Raw genomic sequence first — 10392 nt, 5'->3', positions numbered from 1 at the left:
GGCAGGCAGCACCTGGGACTATAAAGGATCAGGGAGAGGCTGAGAGGTGAGTCAGAACTATCTGAGTGAGTCAGGAAAAGGGAGGAGAGAGAGCTGCCTGGGAGTAAGAGTGCAGCAGGGGAGAACTGCCATTGATCAGGAGACTGTAGGAGGGGAAAGGCAGAAGAGGGGTTTGTTTTGCTAGCTGATTTCCCCAAGCCAGAGAGCCAAGGCTGGAGGGCTGAAGGCTAGAGAGCAGTAGAAGGAGTTGCCTGCTGACATCTCTGACCTGGAGAGTGGAAGCAGAGGGCCAGAGAGGGTTGTGAAGGCAGTGGAGAGGCTTACCTACTGATGACTCCATGCTGGAGAGCTGGAGTCAGAGAGGGCTAATGGACCAGGGGGAGCGAGGGATGCTCCCCCAGCAGAGAGGCTGTGGATGTACATGTGTGGAGAGAGTGGGAGTGCACTCCAGCGGGGGTGACTGTCCCGGCAGAAGGACAGCAGAGGATTGTCAAACTGCCAGGAGTGGCAGAAGCCATCAGAGTACGGCCTGTGGGGCACTGAGGGAACTAGATGTCCTAGGATTTTAAGGACAAATGCACAGCGGGTGATAAATGGACAATGCTTTGGGGACATGTGCCGTGGAATGTTTGTAATAAGCCAGACCAGGAGAGGTATTACTGAGGCAGGAGAACCTGGCATAGAGAGTTACTGGAAACTCCGAAGGAGGGAAGCTGAGGCAGTCACGCCTGTTGTGCCACAGGCAGGTGCTCTGGGTGGGGCCACTCTGACACCCCCGTTATAGTCAATGGACATATCCTGACCTAATCCCAGTATAAGTGAGACAAGATTCAGCACCCCCTCTTCTTTACACTGGTTGGGATAGCTCTGCTCCTTCTCTGATGCCATCTGAGTGCTCAGTCTTAGCAATCTGCCATAGCCGGCCAAAGGAACCAGATAAACTTTACCTAGATGAAGGAGGCCAGCAAGATATGCATTAAAGAGCTAATCCCACCCCTCTTCTGCAGCCAGGGGATTCTGCTGTCTGGGGAGCCAGTACCCTGCTGCACTGTGTGTGCACATGGGCTTATTAAGGTTTTGAGAGCCGAGGGAGGGCAAGAGGAGTATGAAGTACCTGCAGTGCCCCAAGGACTAGAGAGGAGAGCTGTAAGATGTAGTGTTTCCTGGGTGCTGGGGGTTGCAGGGTAGACTGGGGTATCTTGCTACATCTTTAAAAGGAACAGCAAATGCAGTCCTGGTGATATGTACCATGAGGTGGGGGAGCTAGAAATATGAAGGGGAATCTCAGCTTTCAGTTAAATCAGCATAAATTCTATCCCTTTTCCTTCTGGAGAGACGCCTGGAGATGTAAACACAGTGCTATAGTTGAAAAAAAAAATAGCAGCGGGGCTCCACAGCAGCAATAGGAAGCTGGGGGAAAATGAACAATCCCCCCCTTCCCCCCCCCCACACACAGATACACCACATACCCTAGAGACTCATTTTACATAGGAAGTCTGTATAGCCAAGGATCACCTTACTAACCCTCTCCAAAGCCTCAGGCTGGTTGTGTGTGTAGTGGGATGATGGTGATGGACATGAGCCAGTTAAGTTTAAGGCAATGGCCAGAATCGTTCTCCGGGCCTATCTCAAAATACAAAAGCCAGCTCTGCTTCGGGGACTGATGGACTACAGGCTGTCCCCCTATACAGGAGCAAGAGTGACAGCTAAGCAGCTCTTCTTCCCCCACATCTGCACAGACAAGATGTGTTGTGTTTGCTTTCTTCTGTGGCTACGAGAAAGTGGGAGCCTTGCATGTCTGGGTGTTTGGCTATGAAACTGCATGTAACACATTAATTGAAAGGTTTCAGCCATGTTAGTCTGTGTCAGCAAAAAGAATGAGGAGTACTTGTGGCACTTTCGAGACTAAAGAAATGTGTTAGTCTCTAAGGTGCCACAAGTACACATTAATTGAAAGTGATGCTAGGGGAGATATTGGCACTGCCTTGACTCAGTTTACAATTCATTTCATGGTGCAACATACTATGGTAAAATACAGATTGCTTCATCACAAGCTCAGAGCATCATTTTTGTTTTTAACCAGCAGGTACCACAAGCTGCAGGTGACAATCTGTTCCCAAACGGATGTCTGCAGAGGTAATGAAGCATTGCTGATGTTCAGGTTTGCCTGTCATCTGAACAGCAGCCCCATTTTCAGATTCCCCTGCCTTATCTGAAATCAAAACTACAAGACACATTTGGGGCCTGACTCACCTCCATTTTATCTTGTCAACCACTGATGTATCTCCATTGAAGTCAATGGATCTATTCCTGATTTACACTGCTGCTATGTGATGAGAATCAGGCTCTTAGTCTATAAAAGGAGTTAGATCTGCTTGTCTGTTGTTAGGTCCATTATATCTATTTGAGATTAGGGCACTGGCTACATTAACATAAGAATCATCTGAAATAACTGAACTGCCCAACTACATTTGATATGAATACTCAGTGGGGTTAAGAAAGGATGGGGTTGGGGGAGGGTAAGGGAAGGGGGAGTTAAACTAGTCTGAGGTCTGCCAAAAACTCTGTTCTAGACTTAGGGACTATTGACAGTGTTAAATCTCTCTCTCAAATCATGAACAAGTGCTTTATAACCTGCGAGTCTTAGCTTTCCAAAGTTATAAAGCATTTATTTCTAGACCTGAGAGGCTGTTGAAATACTGAACCTTAAACTCACAATTCTCAGTACCCTCATGCTTTTTTTATTTTTTCCCCTCTCTCCTCCACCTGAATTCCAACGGGAGTTTAGTGTCTTCTATATCAAGAATTGCTCATACCAGAAATCTTAAACATGGAGCTTGGAATCCCAGCTTTCAGAAGGTATAAAATGTTAATCTCTAACTCTAGCAGTTAATGAGAGCTGCATTGCCTGATTGCCTTCTACGATGAGATAACTGGCTCTGTGGATATGGGGAAAGCGGTGGATGTGATATCCACTTTAGCAAAGCATTTGATACGGTCTCCCACAGCATTCTTTCTAGCAGTTAAAAAAGTATGGATTGGATGAATGGACGAAAGGGTGGATAGAAAGCTGCTAGATTGTCGGGCTCAATGGTAGTGATCAACGGCTTGGTGTCTAGTTGGCAGCCAGTAAAGTGGAGTGCCCCAGGGGTCAGTCCTGGGGCCGGTTTTGTTCCACATCTCTATCAGTGATGGGATTAATTGCACCCTCAGCAAGTTCACAGATGACACAAAGCTGCGGGGAGAGGTAGATATGCTGGAGGGTAGGGAAAGGGTCCAGGGTGACCTAGACAAATCGGAGGATTGGACCAAAAGAAATCTGATGAGGTTCAACAAGGACAAGTGCAGAGTCCTGCATTTAGGAAAGAAGAATCCCATGCACCACTACAGGCCGGGGACTGACTGGCTAAGTGGCAGTTGTGAAGAAAAGGACCTGGGGATTACTGTGGATGAGAAGCTGGATATGAGTCAGCAGTGTGCCCTCATTGCCAAGAAGGCTAACGGCATATTGGGCTGTATTAGTAGGAGCATTGCCAGCAGATTGAGGGAAGTGGTTATTCCCCTCTATTTGGCACTGGTGTGGCCACACCTGGAGTATTGTGTCCAGTTTTGGTCCCCCCGTTACAGAAGGTACGTGGACAAATTGGAGAGAGTCCAGCGGAGGGCAACAAAAATGGTTAGGGGCTGGGGCACATGACTTACGAGGAGAGGCTGAGGGAACTGGGGTTATTTAGTCTGCAGAAGAGAAAAGTGAGGGGGTATTTGATAGCAGCCTTCAACTACATGAAGGGGGGTTCCAAACAGGATGGAGTTCAGCTGTTCTCGGTAATGGCAGATGACAGAACAAGAAACAATGGTCTCCAGTTGCAGTGGTCGAGGTCTAGACTGGATATTAGGAAACACTATTTCACTAGGAGGATGGTGAAACACTGGAATGGGTTACCTAGGGAGGTGGTGGAATCTCCATCCTTAGAGGTTTTTAAGGCTCGGCTTGACAAAGCCTTAGCTGGGATGATTTAGTTGGTGTTGGTCCTGCATTGAGCAGGGGATTGGACTAGATGGCCTCCTGAGGTCTCTTCCAACCCTAATATTCTATGATTCTATTAAAAGCTTGCCCAAATTGAAGTGCAAACTAAAAGCCATCTTCTAATCTGAATACTGTGATTTCAAGGTCCAATATACCATGACCTGCCAATGCTAAAAAACACTTTGGACAATAGAAAAGCTTCCAGAGGTGAGAGTGTATAGATTTGTCAATGTGCATTAATTTTTATTGTATAATATCTGTGCCCCAAAATGTTCAAACAACATAAAATACTTTAAATTTTATAATTTTGTTAGCTCCAGGGCTTATTCATTAAGGGTCCAGATTGTCAATATCTTACACGGGTGAGTAACTATTCATGAGCACTTCTTGAATAAGGGCTTCACAAGCTAACACAAAATAAGCAGCACCGAAAAACTACAAGAAACTACAGACAGTGCAATGTTTAGGAGTATTAGCATATTTATGCATTCGTTTATGTATGAAAATTGGTCTAAAAGTCTATAGTACAGAAATAAAAATCAGTATTAAACATTTCAGCCTTAGCTGTGATTACTTAGCTCTGAGCTGACAGACGTGCCAAAGTGCAAATACAAATTTAAGAGCCCAAATAAAGGAAGAGCAAGACACAACATCACAAATCAGACAGATGCACAGTGGCTAATTGCTGTAAATTCCATCCATCCTAAAACAAAAGCCTGGGGAGATGATGCACAGTGGAAGTATGTTGACATCATGGATCTGACAATAGTATCACATACAGACTGTTTATAATGCTAGTAAAAACTGCCAGTGGAACAAACCAGTCCCTAAAGATTCCCTTTGGGATCTCCTTAAAATAGCCATGTGATGCCTTCATTATTCACGACTAAACTAGTATGAAGACTGTAAAAACAGACACTCAGAAGGAAAAAGACTCCTTTCAAAACTAAGAGCTATACTGAGCTCTCTATAAAGAGTTCACTGCAATAATGCACTGAGACAGTCCTGTGATTTAAGCATGTTATTGATCATCAGCAGTGTGGTAAGGAGAGACAGTGCAGGAATGAATGCTGAGTGTGGGAGCCTGAGGAGAGAGAAACATACCGGGCTGGAGTAGAGGGAGCAGGAGGGGAAGGGGCTGACATCCCGCTGGATAGAATCATGTGTAGCAAGCAATGGGAGCTAAGCATTTCACTGTAGATACAAAGTGAAACATAAAGTGACAACATTTAATGGTGCAGAGAACTATTTGTATCGGCACACAGTGAGTACTGAGCAGAAACTGAAATGTGGAGGTTGGGGTGAGATTACCCATGCAAGTGATTGGTGAGAGAACCTGAGAGAGAGCCAGGGGAAATGGTTCTGTACTGTATGAGGGCAAGAGACACATTGGTAGGTGATATACTTTTAGCCCTAACAGTAAGGTATCACCTGACTCATAAGAGACTTGAATTGGGAGCTTGCAGGGATTCCAAAAGTCTTGCCATAGTAACAGCTGAGGGAAGAAAAAAATGCATTAAAGGAAGAGAGAATAGTCCCAAAGTAAAAAATTCATGAAATTCTAGAGAACACAGAAAGAGGTGGCTTGTTCAGCACATGGTGTTTTGCAAGATGTTCTGCTTCTACAAATCTTTGAATCCTTTTAAATTAAACTGTGAGTTCGTCAGAATTATCGCTACCAAAGACAACATGTCCTGCCACGGTTAAAATACTGGTGATAAAGGAAAAAATAGCTTCCCCCATCACTGACTCTGCACCTAAAACTACACAGAGTATGTTCACTTGAGTGGCACCATAGTGTGTTTGAGAGTTACAGTCAAGATCTTAAAAATCCACATTCTAGAACAGCAAGACACTAGAATCCTACCTTTTATTCAAACTTAACTCTGTTCAAAAGCAGATTGCGTTACAGCAACACTTTCCTGTAGTAGCTCTTTTCAGCACATTACACCGTGTATCAGCATGTTGCTCCATCTCACCACCATTCTAAAAGATCCAGGACTTTTTTAATAGGGGGAGGGTCTGGGCATGTGCAGAGACAGGACAAGCAACCAAAGATGACAGAGATGAGGCTAACTCACTTCAGTCATCACCTGGTGGTGAATGAAGATCTGGCTATCAAACCTCCTTGATAAGCTTCTAATTACTTCTGGGAATGACAGTGCTGATGGGCAGCCCCAGGCATTAGGTCTATCCACTGATGAAACAGGTAAGTATTGGTCCCATTTTAAAGATGGGGAAACATAGGTAGAAAGGGTTAAATAAATAGACTAAAGCCATAAAGGGAGTCAGGATTAGAGTGCAGGAGTCCCTTCCTATATTACTCACTTAGTCCACTAGACCACACTGATTCTCACAACTGTAAGCTGTACCCTGAGGCCATATTAGCTGTTCTGGAGAGAGGCTAGTCCTTCCCAACTGTGAATTGATCCGCACTCTTCCCAAAAAGAGACTCATGCTGGTGCCAGAGGCTAGCCCTGGATGGGTCTCAGTGCGGCCCCATAAATAAACAGTGGTCTGAAGAGAAAAAATAGCGACATAGTATCAACAGTAGCAACTGACGTCCTCAAGGCTGACTTTTCAAAGAAAAGAGCTCGAGGATTTTTTTTAAAACTGAAAGATGAGATTATCCTTTATATTTCTAGGTCCCAAAAATCAAGAGGGAAGCCCTGTCAATGGGCTTCCTGTCTCCCACAGGCTGGATTTTGGCAGGAGAAACGATACAATTCCCTACCACTCATCAATTCACCTGGTGTGATTTACAAAAGCCCCCACAGGATAAGACGATAACATTTTCCAAACAAAGACAAACCTGGGTTGAGCAGTAAGCTAGTCCTTCACAGGGGATTGACATTTATGCACTCCACTGAGCTGCATGGTCATAAACATAATTACCTTTGTAATTTAACTGCTCATATCAGACAAAAAAAAATCTTGACTATTTCAACATTAAAACATTCCTGCCAGCCCAGACTAGCAATCGTCTGAAAGAATTACACTTCCCATGTGTCATTGCCGGGACCGCACGTGCAGTGGCAGACAAGGTGACACGGAATTCACTTCTATACTCAGGGCACTGCTTCAGTCACTCACTGCCCATTTCAGGCAATTTTAATTTAAAACACTAAAGATAATGCAACTTAGTGCACTGTTAGAGTGGGGTTTTAACCCTTGCATTACTACTATGATTTGTATACATCTTTATTAAAGTTGGGTGCATTGCACACTTGTGCAGCATGTCTTGCTGCCATACAGTTGTCACAGCCAAGGGTTGGGCCTAAAGTGCAATAGTTTTCACAATGGGACATAGCCTTGAGCTTTCCAGGATGGTGGATACCAGACATGCCTCTGAACTGACATGTCAGCTGTCAAGTAGAGAGATGGTAGCCTGATGTAGGAAGATATTGCAGCTATGCACACCTGACACACAGACATATAATGCAGAGTAAATCCTGGAGCAATTCCACCTCTGGTGTAACACCATGTGGTTAGGAATGTAATAGGTTTCAACCATGCATTTTCACCTGATGTGCACTGGTGGCATCTCAGGCTTGCTAAAGGGAGGGACTGGACAGGCAGTCAGGGTAATTGGCATGGGTGGGCTGCTCTTTTGGTGTGATTGCTCAGGAAAGAACAGCAGGACTCACATCTAGGTATCTGAATTCCTTCTGTCCCATGTGCCTCTGTACCAGATGAGGAAAATTTCCCAGGAAGAAAGAACCAATGAACTTTGGGGATGCGTAGTGCCCTGTACCTCAGTCTGATGCTGGTCTTCTACTCAAATGCAGAGTTAAGTCAGTGGTTGGGACAGGAGGATTAGGTCTGGCAGCTCTGAGGCTGTGTCAGTCAAGCTCCCAGGAGGCTGTCACTGAACAAACAAGCCAAGACGAAATCACAGTTGAATGTGGGGAGGAAGAAAAATGTGTCCCAGGCAAGCACTCCTTCAATCTCTTCTGGAAAATCTGATGGACTGCGGGGAGGTGGTACTTGAGAGGGCACATTTGTGGGAAGGAAGAACATCCAACATGCGATCACATGTCATCAGTCAAAAAATCATCTGCAACAGGAGTATAGTCCCCTTAAATATGGGAGTGGAATTCAACCTTTTGGCCCATAGAATCCTCTGGCCCTCATCTGTTGTCAGTTTGAAGAGGTGATGTCCCTAATTGTAGAAGAAAACAATGTGGTATAATTCACTGATGCAGCCATGTGATGTGTGTCACTCTAATAGTACACTGACTGCTTGATGTACTCAGGGGAGAAGTCACAGTGCAGACTGCTGTATGTGACTGACAGTGATAGTATTTTCAAGGAAAGAATGATGCCTGTTTGTGTATATTGATCTGGTTCAGCTGAAGACCTTGTTTAATAGTCCTTTGATCACTGATATTTTGGAAGTGCAGACTCTGAACCCAGTATCAAAATGAGAACTCTTATCCCCATGACACCTTTGGGGATAAACTGTACAAAGCAAGCATTTTGCTTATTCCCCTGAATGACAATTATAATGATGCTTGATGCTTGGTTGTGGCTTTTCTCTGATAATGAGACTTGGCTTCCTTTGGAAGATCTGCCTACATGTTGTTAATAAAAGGACTGATCGATTATCCATTTGTTTTCCTACTAGAAAAATTGACCCTTACCAGTGAAAAGTTATTATTTTTGACACACTTTGCAGTTGTGGAGGACGGAAATTAAAAAATGGAATTCTTAGGGGCAAAGCTAGGTGAGGAGGGAAAGCAAATTCAACTATCCATGTTATTTTTCTATAAACCAAAACCAGAACCATCATTATGTAGCAGTGTTTTCTTCATGGAGCAATTATACAAGCTTTAGACAAGCGAAGATCTGCTTCTGTCTGTCATACAGGATTCATGTTAAACCGTCAATTTCTCACTTAACAAAGAGCATGTGAAATCTCTGAATCCTGCTTTTAACTACTTACTACCAGAAGCACTGCTCACAACTTTGGTCTGTTCCTACTAGATTAAGGTGACTGGCTCTCTGCTTCTCATTAAAACACTGCTTTTTTAGCGCTCATTCACAGGAATAGGAATTACGTTAGATCAGATCAGCGAGCTACCCAGTTACAGTGTTCTCTCTCTCTCTCTCATCACAGCCAGGACCGAATATTTCAGAGGAAAGGCAAAAAATCCTGCGGTGCCAATTAGGGACACACCTGCCCGAATGGGAAGTTTCTCCTTAAGCCTGACTTTTAGTGGTAGTTTTATATCCTGAGATACAAAGGGCTCATAGCCCTTATTATATTTTAAAAATATCCTCCCTGATCTAATTGTGGATGTTCTCATTCTGCAGTCCTGTTCTGAATCTTACTAAGACCTTGGCCTCACTCTAGCTGGTATCTAGCAGCAAGGAGTTCAATGGGGGTGAATTGTTTTGGTTTTCCAAAAATATATAGTACATTTTTTAGTGTTGTTGCCTTCCCATTACATTGACTGACCTCTTGTTCTAGCACGATGGAGAGGGAATTGGCAGCACCTGACTTGTCTTCTCCATACCATTTGTCATTCTGTACAGCTGTTCATGTCCCATCTTATCTAATTTTATGCAGCAGTTATGAAAGGGCTATAATTCCTGGCACTATGTCCCCACTTTTCCCCTTCCCTCATACCCCTGTGCTCTACCAACCCTCATTCCCGACCCATCCCCCCCGCAACATATTCCTGCACCCCAAAATACTCATGAAGTGGGGGAGTTATCTGTGCCCTCCAGTGAAACCACTTAGCACTTAGCCCCAGTGACACCCCTTCCTCTGGATGATGTTTCACATCAAAGCTAGCAGTGCTGGTATGACAAGCCTCCTGTGGTTCATATGATGAGGTGGTGGGGGAAGTGGTCTGCCTTTGCCCTCTTCAAGCCCTTGTTATGCCCCGATTGGCCCATGCTACTCACCTTCCTGAGCACCCCCAGTACCACCCCATGCAGAGATCACTCTATTCCTAACAACCCTGGCCCCGCACATGCTCCTATACGTCCCTACTGATGTCCTAACCCCGTTCTTCCCCTGCTTCCGTGCTGCCAAATCTTCCTCTCTGGGCTCTCTGTTGAGCCCCTCTAGTGAGCTCAGGAGGCCATGGGAGAACAGAAGTAGCTGACAGAGCAGCAGTTGTTCAGCTGTGACACCTTCTGGCAACCACTGCACGCAGCAGCAGATCCCTGCCCAAGCAAGAAAGCTCCACCTCCTTCCCCCTTCCCAACTTCTTTCTGTGTCACCAACCTGGGAGGAAGTTCTGGTTCTCTTTTTCCCCAGCCAATTTGTGTGCAGCCGGCTTTGGAGAAGTAAGGAGAGTCCTTGTAACCCCCTTTCTTTCTTCCTTTTTTCACACACAGTGAAAGTAAGAGAG

Source organism: Eretmochelys imbricata, chromosome 2 (genome assembly GCF_965152235.1).
Source record: "Eretmochelys imbricata isolate rEreImb1 chromosome 2, rEreImb1.hap1, whole genome shotgun sequence".
Lineage (NCBI taxonomy): Eukaryota > Metazoa > Chordata > Testudines > Cheloniidae > Eretmochelys > Eretmochelys imbricata.
Note: the sequence above shows the minus strand (reverse complement) of the source record.